Source organism: Scylla paramamosain, chromosome 1 (genome assembly GCF_035594125.1).
Source record: "Scylla paramamosain isolate STU-SP2022 chromosome 1, ASM3559412v1, whole genome shotgun sequence".
NCBI classification, from domain to species: Eukaryota; Metazoa; Arthropoda; class Malacostraca; order Decapoda; family Portunidae; genus Scylla; species Scylla paramamosain.
This window is the reverse complement of record NC_087151.1, coordinates 33,637,809-33,651,814: the sequence shown is the minus strand read 5'-3', so window position 1 is coordinate 33,651,814 and position 14,006 is coordinate 33,637,809. Positions and strand designations below refer to the sequence as shown.

The window sequence follows — 14,006 nt, the reverse complement described above, 5'->3', positions numbered from 1 at the left end:
GGCATGATAGCATAGTGAAGGATACGTAGGATAGTGTAGCACGGTGACACTGAGGGAGTCATGACTAAGGGAAAGATCAACATTCACCAGAGCTTGACTGAATGGTATACGAAGGAAGGGACTGTACTAAAGGCTCTACTGAAAGTTTTTAAAAGGGAGTAACTTCACTTTCGCTTTATTTATTCTTTTAACCTTTTACTGCAATGGTTATCCTATCGTCACATTCAAAGCTAAGTGAAAATTGTTTACATGGACACAAAGTAAAGGAGAGAAATGAAGGTTAATCTTATATTTTCTTGGCTAGTGAACGATTTCGGAGACTGTTGTAGAAAAGTATTTAAAAACGTTCTTAGTGACTGAAAATTTGTCTAGCAGTGAAAGGGTTAATGCAGACACAAAGGATAAAAGAATAAAATAGAATAAATAGAAGAAAATACACAACGAAATCAAGAGTGGGAAAAGCTGAGGAGTGAGGGAAAAATGAGGTGTTACAGATTACCCGGTTATAAGAAAATGAAAATATATATATATATATATATATATATATATATATATATATATATATATATATATATATATATATATATATATATATATATATATATATATATATATATATATATATATATATATATATATATAAATAAACAAATCGCCACCCACTCTTGCAGCCGTGGAAAGAAAATCAAAGCTGAACACCTCTGTCACTTTTTCGTCAGGTTAAAAGACATAATCTGCTTGATGGGAATGGGACTTGCGCAACCAGGATAATCTAGCAGAAATTAATGATGAAATATGAGTGCATACAAAACAGTTAAAGCACGCGTATATATATATTAGTCGTGAATGATTGTTGCAGGTACGTGAAGGATACTGCTTACGTGCTACAAGTTGTCTACACTTCACCATTACACAGCTCCTGATCGCGGAGTGCTGCAGCTTGTGGAGTATATCTATTATCAGTTTTTTCTTATACATAAAGACGAGTTGAGCATGACGTAACCTTTCTTTTCTAGTTGCACAGATATTTAAAAAGAGGACAATAGCAGATTATAACAAAGTTTGAGAGTTATTTTGTAAAGTTATAATATCTCGAAGCAGTCAACCGCACACTGTCCTTGAGAAGAGGTGGTGAAGAAAGTGGCAAGCAAGTTACAGAAAAAAAAAAAAAAAGGAAATTTAATCCCTACAGAGACATTTTTACAACTTTCATTACCGAGATACAAACAATAAGAGATGGCTTGTAAAAATAAAATTCCCACAACTGCTCTCCTGCGGCAGCACTACAAAGCTTATACTGTAATGTCACGAGGTCACACTGGAAGCCTGACGTTCACTTCAAGAAGGAAACTCCACTCCAAGACAACTATTTACTTTCCTCGGTTTACCTTGCGTCTCCGGAAGTTACTTCAAAGATGTTAAGCCTCAAGGTCTTTGCTTAGCTTCTCCTCCTGAATGTTTCGCTGTCTGTCTTAGCCTTGGGGGTTTGAGCCCTGAAATATTTCTAGGCATTTTTTTTATTTTTTTATTCAGGGATCTAAGTTTGGTTTATTTGAAAGAAATCATAATGTATGTAGAGAAGTTGGGGAGAACTTTAGACAGTTTGAAAGCCACTAGGAAGGTTATTGCCTCGGGGTGAGTCAAAGCCTACGCAAAGAAGAAAATGAAACTTGTACTAAAGAAACACGCACGCGCCGCAACTAACTTACGGGTGTCGGCAGGATACCAGTGCTCTTTAAATCAATCTCTACTTCTGTATTTAATAACAAACCGAATAACAGAAGCCACCCAAAGCATCCCAAGCCTCGATTACTTCCAAGAAAGTGACGACATGCGTGTAAACAAGAGCCAGATAGTCCCTTCCTCCAGCATTGCTCCCTGGATAGAAACTGACACAAGGAGGCAAGACTGTCAGGTGCTGGACACTGACCCTCACTCAGGTTATAAAAAATCACCCGATATTTTTTTTTCTAGCGAGTCTTGAAATGAATGAAGCCATTGGGAATTGTTCTGTTTCTTCTTTTGTCACCACCACGTTTTGTACTGTATAGGCGCGCGCGCACACGTGCACACACACACACACACACACACACACACACACACACTGGTTTTAATTGGCATTGCAAGAAATAATTTAAAAGTCCTGACCTTTCCGTGTAGTAAGGAGTTTTCATTACGTTTTTTTCTGTCTAATCTGATTAGGTATCACCTGGCATTCAATTGGGTGTCATGGCGAGAAGCAAAAACTCACGAGAGAAAGAAAACAAGTCACGAAAGCGAATCACACATCTAGATAAATGATTTTCGTCGGACTTCTCTTGTATATTCTTAAAGATTTCTCTCTCTCTCTCTCTCTCTCTCTCTCTCTCTCTCTCTCTCTCTCTCTCTCCCCAAGCCTTTCGCCAGTAACGCCCAGGTCTCGCCATCCGCCGTGCCGCGTTCTGGGCGGGCGGCAAACAGGACCGTTTTAGGCGTGGGATATTTATGCTTCCTGACACTTTTACACTTCCCCCGCCCATTTTCCATTCCCGCCGCGCGCCCCAACGACCCGCCGCGACTCTGCCAGACTCGCGTTTACCCACCTTTCACTCCCACCATCTATCCTCCAGCCTCTTTTGAAGGCGGGTCCTAGAGCATACAAAACCACTCAGGGGCCTCGGCGCGTAATGCCATTTAGAACACTTTTGGCTTCCTCTTGATCATGCACACTATCAAATATTAGCTTCTTGCCTCGGCTTTATGTGGGGTATTCCATTTTCTTTCTGTTCGTGGGAGCGCAGTGGTGTGGTTTGGATGGAAGGGGTACTTCACCAAAATACGTACGTAGTGCATGTATTTCCCTTCATTTTTTTTTTTTGTTCTTTGTTTAGTTTTCTTTTTTATTTTTTTCTTTCCTTTAACCTGTGTGTGTGTGTGTGTGTGTGTGTGTGTGTGTGTGTGTGTGTGTGTGTGTGTGTGTGTGTGTGTGTGTGTGTTATTCTTTCCTTATCCCTTTTTCATGGTAGTCTACGTCGCCTCGCATCTAAAATTTAAGTGACTTGCAGTGGTTTTGAATGACGCTTAGTCTTTTCTTCCCTCCATGCGGGTTAGTTTAAATATAGTTTTATGCTATACTTTACTTTGAGGAGGTTTGAATGTGGGTGTGTGTGTGTGTGTGTGTGTGTGTGTGTGTGTGTGTGTGTGTGTGTGTGTGTGTGTGTGTGTGATAGATAGATAGATAGAGAGAGAGAGAGAGAGAGAGAGAGAGAGAGAGAGAGAGAGAGAGAGAGAGAGAGAGAGAGAGAGAGAGAGAGAGAGAGAGAGAGAGAGAGAGAGAGAGAGAGAGAGAGAGAGACGCTATTGGGTTTCAATTTATTATTATTTTTTTCATTTCGTATTCTCTCGTTCGAATTCCTTTCCAGTAATCTTAGAGAGACTGAGTCACTTTGGGCCTTCCAGAAGTCACTCGAGCCAGTCAGTCTTGCACAAATTCCTTCCACAAAGATGTAAAGATGCATCTAATCAACTTCGCAATGATTGCAATCCTTTGCTTTGATCTTGCCTTACTTCCGTCATTCTCTGGTCTAATTGTTCCTTTAATTCCTTCTTGATCTCTCCATTCGGTCATCATCGCTCGCTTCCTGACGCCATTAGGAGGGAGTGAGTCACATAATAACATGCAAAACAAATTAATCTCGAAAGAGGGTTTTGTTAGTTTTATATTTTTCTTTAGTAAACACATACATACAAAGGACAGTCATTATTCTAACATTGGACACCTTCTGTTATTCAGGGAGAGTGCAAAAAAATATGAAAACTTTGCAATAGACGATGAATACTTGGAATAACATTGACAGATTATAATGTTTTTGTTTTCATCAAACTAGTGCAACATTAGAGTGATTTACACATTGTAGAGAGAAAAGAAAAGAGTATATTGAATGTACCACAAATGTTTCCTGCTCTCACCTATATTTTACCTTTATTATGACCTCGACGGCGCGATAGACCACCACCACCATCGGTATCACGTCGTCTTGTCCGCATTATACATTACATTACTCCATCACACCACCGCTGCTACCACCATCACCACTACCACCACTACTACTGTCACCTCCACCAGGCCATCATGCAAGTACTACATCACGGCCATTACTCTTATTGAGACACGCATACACACACACACACACACACACACACACGAACGTAAACTTTATACTTTTTTATTCGAAACTATTTCAAGTCATTATTCATTTGACAAGGCTCGTTTGGAAGATGACATTTTTCATTTTTTTTTTTTTAATCTGCAGCTACTTCCTCAGTCTTCTTGCCCTCATAAAAAAAAAAAAAATAGAAATAAAAAAGTGCTTATGAAACAGGCATATATTTACAATTCATTAAATCAATTTTTCAATGCAACTCTAGATCAGTATCCCTACCTGTCGTTTCATGTAATACTAGTCCCTATTTCCAAACATTTCCTCGTCCATCTCTCACGTTTAACAGACTGCAGTGTAAGTTGTTTGAGAGTTTCAAAAATTTTTCTGATTCTTGAGGAAGTTTTAGTAAAATAATATGCCTTATTCCTAAAACACTTCCTCGTCCTACCTCCTACATTAATAGTGAGGATGTAAGTGATGGTGGTGGTGGTGGTACTGAGAATGGTGGTGGTGGTAAAGTTTTTAATGTTTCAAGGATGTTATCACGATTCTAATGGCAGTTTATCAGAGATTTTATATCAACAGAGAGAAAAAAAAAACATAAGAACACAACTAATCTTCCCTGTAGCCTCGAAAGATACTCCTGATGAATAGAGCGTTTAAGAAATCAGATCAGTAAGTTAAAGTAATAATAAAAACAATCCTAAGCACCAAAATACATTATCCTATAACATCACTAATGCCATGGAAGCCACCGTCATGCCGCCAGGGTCACCACGCTAGCGCTAATATACAAGAGGGACACAAATCCAACAGACCGCCACGTCCGTCACACCACGCTAGCCAGAACAACAACAACAGCAACAAGAGCAACAACAACAGCACTGCACTAACTCCACAAACAACAACAAGGCTCTTAAAAAAATAAAACTGCAAAATACTCTTCCCCTATACATGTCACTGTCAGGAATTCGTGAAAAAAAAAGGAAGAATACAAACACCACAAAGACCAACATATTACACACACACACACACACACACACACACACACACACGTACGTAACCTAAATTTCGAATACAAAACTGCAACAAAAACAAAAGCCACACACAAACCCACAACAGCAGTAAAAATCACACCTCAACACCGCTAGTAACACAGCCACACATTAGGGACGCAACACAAAAATTGCTTCTCTCTCTCTCTCTCTCTCTCTCTCTCTCTCTCTCTCTCTCTCTCTCTCTCTCTCTCTCTCTCTCTCTCTCTCTCTCTCGTTCCATACACACCTCACCATTAGCATCAATAACATATACTCCCACTACGCACACACGCACACAAAACTTAAAAATAAACATAACTTTACTCAGCAGTACATCAACACACATCTAATTTCTTCCAGGTACAATATTATTCAAAGTAATGCACCTGCGAGGCATCAGGAGCCCCTACCAACGTACTATACACACATACCTCATTACTCTCTTCATTTAAGTAACCTCAACACCATAAAAAGAAAAAAAAAACACACGTATCTACCTTATCTATGTATACATGGACCTATGTGTATACCTGACACAACTCAACACACACACTCGATCTGAAACATATATTCTTAAGCACTGCCCGGAAATCTGAAGGGCAAGGGAAAGAAATAATGAAATTAAAAAAAGAAAAAAAGAAAAATGGATGCATAAAGAAAAGAGGGGGAGGAGGAGGAGGAGGAGGAGGAGGAGGAGGAGGAGGAGGAGGAGGAGGAAGGAGACGTAGGGTGGAAGTAGCTGGGAGGTATATGAAGGGGAAGAGGGGACGCGAGAGGAAAAATAGTAGAAGGGAGAGGGTGAGCAGGAAGAATGAAGCGCTGCTGGGTGGTGTGGGAGAGAGAGAGAGAGAGAGAGAGAGAGAGAGAGAGAGAGAGAGAGAGAGAGAGAGAGAGAGAGAGAGAGAGAGAGAGAGAGGTCCAAAACAAAGTCCAACGCTTAATACGTCTGAAGGCCCCGCCAGACCAGCCGCCTCCTTCCATGCAACCCCTACAGCAGCGCCGTGATGTTGCAGGATTGTGCTTCTTGTACAAAACCCAAAAACAGTGCGCCCCACACCTGGCTGCACTACGCCAGCCGTGGGCACAAGCTCACGGACACACCACTGGAGCTGCCATCACCAGGAACTTCCAACTTATTATCCCTTATGCCAGGACAGAAACATTCCTTCGGTCCTTCCTTCCACGCTTTACACGAATTTGGAACAAGCTCGTGCAGCAGACACCGCTTCACTGCACCAACTCTTTAAATACTTTCAAGTCTGCTGTAAATGCATGGATTAAACAACCGTAATACTGTAATGAAAATACTGTATTCAAATCATGTATGTTACTCTGTTTATTCATATCTATTTTTCATATGTCAAAGATAGTTCTCAGCAGCCCTGCCGGAACTCTTGACAAAACAATTCGTCAAACTCATAAAGAGAGAGAGAGAGAGAGAGAGAGAGAGAGAGAGAGAGAGAGAGAGAGAGAGAGAGAGAGAGAGAGAGAGAGAGAGAGAGAGAGAGAGAGAGAGAGAGAGAGAGAGAGAGATGAATAGTTATATGGAAAAAAAAAAAAAAAACAGGCCACAACAGTCCTGGCGGTCCTCACGAGGTGACCTGACCTAGGACTACTTAGAAGAAGAGGACAGGAAAGCAGAAGGCTCTCTTCCCACCCTCCACTCTCTCCGCCATAAGCCATATAGGAAAACAGGTCGGGAAAAAAATATCTTACGGAGTTAGAGAAGGAAAACCCGAAGAAAATTTTATAGGAAAGAAAGAAAATAGATGAAATGAGGTGTCCCCACTTCCTGAAGGCAAGGAAGTTAATCACTAACAAATATACGCTGTTAGCCGCGGATTGCAGGCAAAATATTTATCACGACGGCGTTTAAAAGTCTCTACGGTGTTGCAGTCTATCACATCTCGAGGAAGCCCATTCCACAGGTTTACTACACGGTGGAAAAAAAAAAAAAAAAAATTTTTTGATTCGTGAGAGTTGAAGGATTTCCCAACAATTTTGCAACCGTTTCCTCGCGTGTAATTTGAAGAGTCTATCGTGAAATATTTACTGTAGTCCATGTTATCAATGCCTTTGATGATTTTAAACACCTGTATTAAGTCGCCTCTTAGTCTTCTTTGTGTTAATGGGAATAAATTTAATTCTTTAAGACGCTCTTCTCATGACTTGTTTCTTAGGCTTGGTATCATTTTTGTTACTCTACACTGAACTCTAATTTATCAATGTCTTTCTGGTAATAGGGGCACCTTCTTTGAACGCAATATTCCAAAAGGAGATGGACTAAAGAGTTATACATAGTGAGGATTGTATCCTTAGATTTATATTCAAAAGATCTGCCGATTGAGTCAGTTATTTTGTTCGGGTTCTTTACGACTTCTGAACATTGTTCGCTAGGTTTTAGGCTACTCGATATTTTTACTCCTAAATCAATTTCGTTGTCAAAACTTTCAAGTTGGGTACCACTTAAAATATACTTTGCTTTCTCATTTCTATACCCTATGTGAAGTATTTTGCACTTATCTGCATTGAAACTCATTTGCCAGGTTTGACCCCACTCTGTCAATTTATCTAGATATTTCTGCATTTCTATTACTTGTTCGTTAGAGACTACGGAATTCGCTATTTTGGTGTCATCAGCAAACTTCGATATTATACTGGTATTTTTGTTGCCCTTGGCCAGTGTCCCTCTTACATAAAAAAAAAAAAAAAAATAAAAACCCTCATCTATGTCGTTGATATAAACAAGGAAGAGAACAGGTCCTTAGACTGATCCCTGTGGCACCCCGCTGGTTACGTTAGATCACTTGGGTGCTTTTCCATTTATTACTACTCTTTGTTTACTACTCTTTTGTTTATTACTACTCTTTTGTTTACTCTTAGTTTAGGTCGTTTAGCCAGTTTTCAAGCCATCGCAACACGTCGCCCTGGATACCTTGTGATTTTAATTTAATCAGTAAACGTTTGTGGGGGACTTTGTCGAAGGCCTTTTGAAAATCAAGATGTATTATATCTACCGCTTTACTCTCGTCATACTGGTTCAGAATATCATACAAGAAATCTAAGAGGTTCGTCAAACAAGAGCGTTTGTTGCGGAAGCCGTGTTGAGTATTTTTAAGTAAGGTATTTTCTTCTGACGAGTTTATCTCTTATTAGTGTTTCAAGCATTTTGCTTACGACAGAGGTTAAGCTAATTGGGGGAGAGAGAGAGAGAGAGAGAGAGAGAGAGAGAGAGAGAGAGAGAGAGAGAGAGAGAGAGAGAGAGAGAGAGAGAGAGAGAGAGAGAGAGAGAGAGAGACTGCATGTGTGTCTTCATTACGAATCTATACCAAATAAATACATAGACCATACTATCGCTGCGTACGGGTTTAAAAATAATATGGATTTGCTACATAATGTAAACGGGACACTTATTTCTTTTCATGGGTGGAGACTGAGCAAAAGCAAAAAATGAAAAGAAAAAGTAATTTTTTTAAAACTATCGGCTTTCATGGAGAGAGAGAGAGAGAGAGAGAGAGAGAGAGAGAGAGAGAGAGAGAGAGAGAGAGAGAGAGAGAGAGAGAGAGAGAGAGAGAAGCTAGTATTCTTCTTGTTACGACACAAATATGGTAAATCGCTTATGTACGTAGAAGAAGAAGGAAAAGAAGAAGAAGAAGAAGAAGAAGAAGAAGAAGAAGAAGAAGAAGAAGAAGAAGAAGAAGAAGAAGAAGAAGAAGAAGAAGAAGAAGAAGAAGAAGAAGAAGAAGAAGAAGAAGAAGAAGAAGAAGAAGAAGAAGAAGAAGAAGAAGAAGAAGAAGAAGAAGAAGAAGAAGAAGAAGAAGAAGAAGAAGAAGAAGAAGAAGAAGAAGAAGAAGAAAGAAGAAGAAGAAGAAGAAGAAGAAGAAGAAGAAGAAGAAGAAGAAGAAGAAGAAGAAGAAGAAGAAGAAGAAGAAGAAGAAGAAGAAGAAGAAGAAGAAGAAGAAGAAGAAGAAGAAGAAGAAGAAGAAGAAGAAGAAGTGAAAAATGAAAAAAAAAAAAAAAAAAAAAACTGCACTGCGAGATTCTGTTGATGCACGTGATTCGTCCAGAAGTCGTGGTCAGAAGTGGAGTAACGTGCCACACTCCTTTCATTGTTTTTCGTGCTTTCCCTCAACTTTAAGTCCTCTGATCTGGTGGCAATCCCCTTACAAACCCTGAGCACCTTAAGATTGTTGGTATATCAGAGGACTTTAGTTCAAGGGGGAAAAAACACAGAAAAGTAGCAGTTTATTCGACTTTTGACTCTGGTTTTACATATATTTGTTTCAGGAATCTTGGTTATCAATCCGAATTCGATTTAGAAATGTATTAACTGGTAGTATTCTTTTTTTTTTCCCCAACTAAAGCCAGTATTTATTAGTGTTAGCTTTTCTTTTCGTTGCTTTTACTTCTATACACTTATCTTAGTCGTAATGGATTTTTTCTTCAACATTAAGTTTTTGGATATTAAGTTCGACCCTTTTGTTTTTTTATGATTCCTAGCTGTTCTGTTTTCTCTGTCTCATTTTTAAGCGGATTTATTTGTCGGGTTCCTTTGTTTGAGATTTCTCTAAGCCAATTGTTTAATGACTTCGATATCACCTCAAACAGACAAATCCACCCAGCCAGGCAGCCAGCCAGCCAACAACCCACCCACCCACACACACACACAACAGGGAGAGTGCTCCCAGACAATGGACAGTTTGTCTTCGCCCCTGTGCCCGGCCCGCCCGCTCGCCGCCCACTGTGAACCGCGAACGCTGACACAAAACTCCCACGAGAGCACTTAGCTAAAGCCACAAACCCCGATCACAATCCCCACAGCCAGTGATGCATGAACACTTTTCGTTAGTGAGAGGGAGGGGGAGTAAATAAAATTCACACGAAAGTAGTAGTAGTAGTACCTGTGTGTGTGTGTGTGAGTGTGTGTGTGTGTGTGTGTGTGTGTGTGTGTGTGTGTGTGTGTGTGTGTGTGTGTGTGTGTGTGTGTGTGTGCGCGCAAAAAAAAGGATAGTGATAAACAATGATCAACGTAGTGGACTTAAAGAAATACACTGAAAAATACTCTGATCGTTATAATACCACTAGCAAACAGCAACAGGTCATCACTATACCATGAAAAGATAAATCGATGCAAACTCTGCGTTCACCGAATAAAACACTGGACGAATCTAACTCGGGGAATAGTAACTTCAAACTTGTTCTGTACCGTTTACAAAGGCACTCTGATCCTCCGCTTCCTTAATTAATAGCGTGTTCATCTTTCACACGAGAAAGCCGAGACTGACTGAACCGATACATGGCAGTTCAAGTAGCGGCCATGGACTTGAACGCCACCTCATGTTACCTCACGTCACTTCATTCTTATTTACAGGGCAGAGCGGCTGAGTGACATCGCTACACACTGCACCAATGCACCTCTGAATAAAACCGTTTATGGGATGGAATGCGGCAGGTAAACATCACTCTAACAAGCCAATGCATATTTCATTCAACGGTGCTACTACAGATATCGCCTTCAGCGCCACGTTCGTATATACATGCTGTAACCTACTGACGTGTGATCGCTTTGATGCACTAAAAAAAAAAAAAAAAAAAAAAAAACAGCTATTTCACAGCTCGAGAAAGTTACATTTTTGTGACGCTAATTCGGTATAAACACTCCACATATCATTCCACGTCCCGCTGATAAATTGAGAGAGAGAGAGAGAGAGAGAGAGAGAGAGAGAGAGAGAGAGAGAGAGAGAGAGAGAGAGAGAGAGAGAGAGAGAGAGAGAGAGAGAAAGTAGTAGTAGTAGTAGTAGTAGTGGTGGTGGTGGTGTTTTGTTTTCCGCAATTAGTAATATGGAATGTTTCAGTCTGAGAAAAAAAAAAAGTTGCAGTTGTAACTAAATGATGGTTCTGCCTTTTTCCCTTAAGAGTCACAATAAAGACGTTAATTTAGTAAAAAGTAGTAAAACCACAGCTACTGCCCAACTACCGCGCTGTTGTTACAGTCAACCCACCAAGCGTATTGGATTGTAGTTCCACACACACACACACGAACGATGCTTATACATAAATAATGAAAGCTAGATAAATTTTAACAGCAGAGACTCATTTGATATCGCCATAGACTGCTACCATCAACAGCTGACTGGCCTAGCGACACCAACGCGGACCCCACCACGCCACAAACTGTCAGCAAACGTAACCTCCTGTCTACTTCCTGCCATCTCTTCACAGAGGAGCCAAGACATTACTACAACACACAGCACTCACCTCGTCACAATTAGTCCTCCAGAAGGCACACAGTCGCCGGATAAAACCAGGGAGAATATCAGGTGTCTGTGTCTCGTAAGCTCCTTTTGCAGTATTTTCTTTGTCTTGGTGTGGTCGTCGTGTCGTCGCTTGGTTCTTACGCGTTTCTGTTCACCTTTCTTTTGTGCCTCTATCCTGTAGTGTCTTTTTGCTCTTTTGTATCACGACAGATACAAAAGCTCAGAAATGTAGAGGGTGGAAGGGTCCTGAACAACGAGCTGGACAGGCTAGCGTTTTTTGTGGTTATCATCACTACTTTGTGTTGTGCAGTGTGAAAGTAAGGCCCAAAAGACGTGTTAGTGTGGAATGGCGTAACACATACCCACTGATGGGCTAGTTGCGATAAATACACATTAATAAACACGGTATTGTAAGTTTGCGGTCGTGAACCTTTTCAGCAAAACACGCACACTTCCCGTGCCTCCATCACACTTGAGTCAACACTGGCAGCCTCACTCACGCACACCTCACCACTTCACCAGTAGGCAAAACAAAACATGGATTACTTTCAATACCTAAAAAAAAAAAAAGAAAGAAAAAAACAGAGGTGACAAACCCGCACACTTTCCACCACATAAACACTGACGTGACTCCAGGCGGCCAAAGCAGTACAGGAACCAACCTCACGCTTGCCGCTGCCGCGTAGCTTCAGGTCTTCTGAAAGACTCTTACTTGTTCACCTCTTAGTAATTGGTCTTACTTATCTTTTGTTTTGTCCAAAAAAAAAAAAACTTTACGTAGATAAGAATCACTGGCAACCTACTTACGTCATAAAGGAGCATCATTGCGTGAGGCGGTGAGAATATAGGAACATCAGCTTCACAAAGCAAAGATCTTTCAAAAGACAACAACACGTTTAAGTGATTACTCTTAAACCTCATCTGCTATAATTTTTCATCCACGTTTGTTTAATTTGAGTCGCTATGATTTGTTAATTTCCTCTAATTGTTCATCCCCTTTCTATTGTTTTCTTTCACGGCGACAGGAATAATATAAATGTTAATACCTGCTTCGTAATAATATGAGAATACGTACAACCTGACAAAAACTTGAAGCGTAACAGACAGACAACAAACGTGCTTTCAAGTTATTAAAACATACGCTAAGCTTTACTGCTCAACACTATCATCTGCAGTGAGACACAAGCCTGCAAGTTAACTACCAAACAAGCCGTAATACCAGATGTTTACCACTATGTAAGCTAACCGTGCGGGCGGGAGCTTGTGGCGGATTGATACGTGCAGCCTGACATTCACATGCCCTCACAGCCTGGCGTCGTTCATGTGCTTAACTTTTCACAAAATTAAAAGCAAGCGTTGTTGAATCCAAAGAAGCTTATTATTCTTTCTAGCTTCCTTAGCTGAATCTGAAGAGCTGAAGCACTTGTTATATACGCAGGTTTCTGGGTATCCGATTGTTTATCCGATTGTTTATTCTGTAGGGACTGCCTCATGGATTCTTTCAGCTTCCTTTATTTTCATATATCATTATGTCTATTCTCATATTTTTTTTTATTTCCCTATTTTGTTGTAAACGCAGGTTTCTCATTATTTGAAGATTTGTTTTCCATCAGTCATATCGAAAATGAGACAACAATTATTTATAACTACTGAGGCAGCTACATTTTTGAGAAAGATTGTCATTTTTTTTTTCATTCTTGACCTTTTTATTTCTTCAATCGGAACCGGTGTTCGAAGCCAGCAAGCTTCTTACTACTGCAAGTTCAGTGATTGCTATAGTTTGAACACTCTCAAGGGCTACACTAATGCACGGCATCCCACAATCTCCTTCACACTGCTGTTATGGAGAGAATCTTTACATTGTTTATGTAGAAAAAAATATCGGAGTCTGATAGTAGGATTTCAGAGTGTTTGCTTGAACCTATTTTTCATTAGTAATTAAAGACCTTGCCAACCTGGTATGATTGGCAAAACTATATGGGTGTGCACGTTAATATTCTCCGACTGTGTAGTACCTGAATTCCGAACGTAGTACTAAGGTGCCCTCCCATGAAGTAAAGTAGACCTTACAACGCTTGTACAATGATATGAAGAAGGAAAGAAAATACTGTGCTTTCTTTGCTTTAAAGGGTCACAAAATTCACGGTAGCGAGGTTTTCAGCTCTCCACCTCCTTCTTCCCTCTGACACGTATAGTATCTGCTCGCAAAGCCGGGAGGGTAAGAAAGGCGCACTGCCTATACAACCGCCAGGAAGCCCCCAATCACGTTTATTCGCATGGTAACCCGTACATCAACTCTGGTTTGAGCTAAAGCATTCGAACTGAAACGAACATAATTGAACCATACCAACTGAAACAATCCAACACTATAACACGTCCTTTCATTTATGACGTGCGAGTGGTGTGCAGACAAAGACAAATAATAATAATAATAATAATAATAATAATAATAATAATAATAATAATAATAATAATAATAATAATAAGTCGAACACAACTTGAATGGTCCAGTGAACATATTGTCGAGGTAATGCTCATGACAAGCAGAAGCCAAACCCGCTACATGACTA

The 14,006-nt window shown here is 40.2% G+C and overlaps 1 long non-coding RNA gene across 1 annotated transcript in view; it reads right to left on the bottom strand.

Annotated features, from left to right (window-relative positions):
* Window positions 1-12,072, bottom strand: part of LOC135104280 (uncharacterized) — a 60,616-nt gene extending 48,544 nt beyond the window's left edge. The window contains exon 1 of the long non-coding RNA XR_010270359.1: window positions 11,438-12,072. This is a non-coding gene — a long non-coding RNA (uncharacterized LOC135104280). The remainder of the gene's footprint in view (window positions 1-11,437) is intronic.
* Between the last annotated feature and the right edge of the window lie 1,934 nt (window positions 12,073-14,006).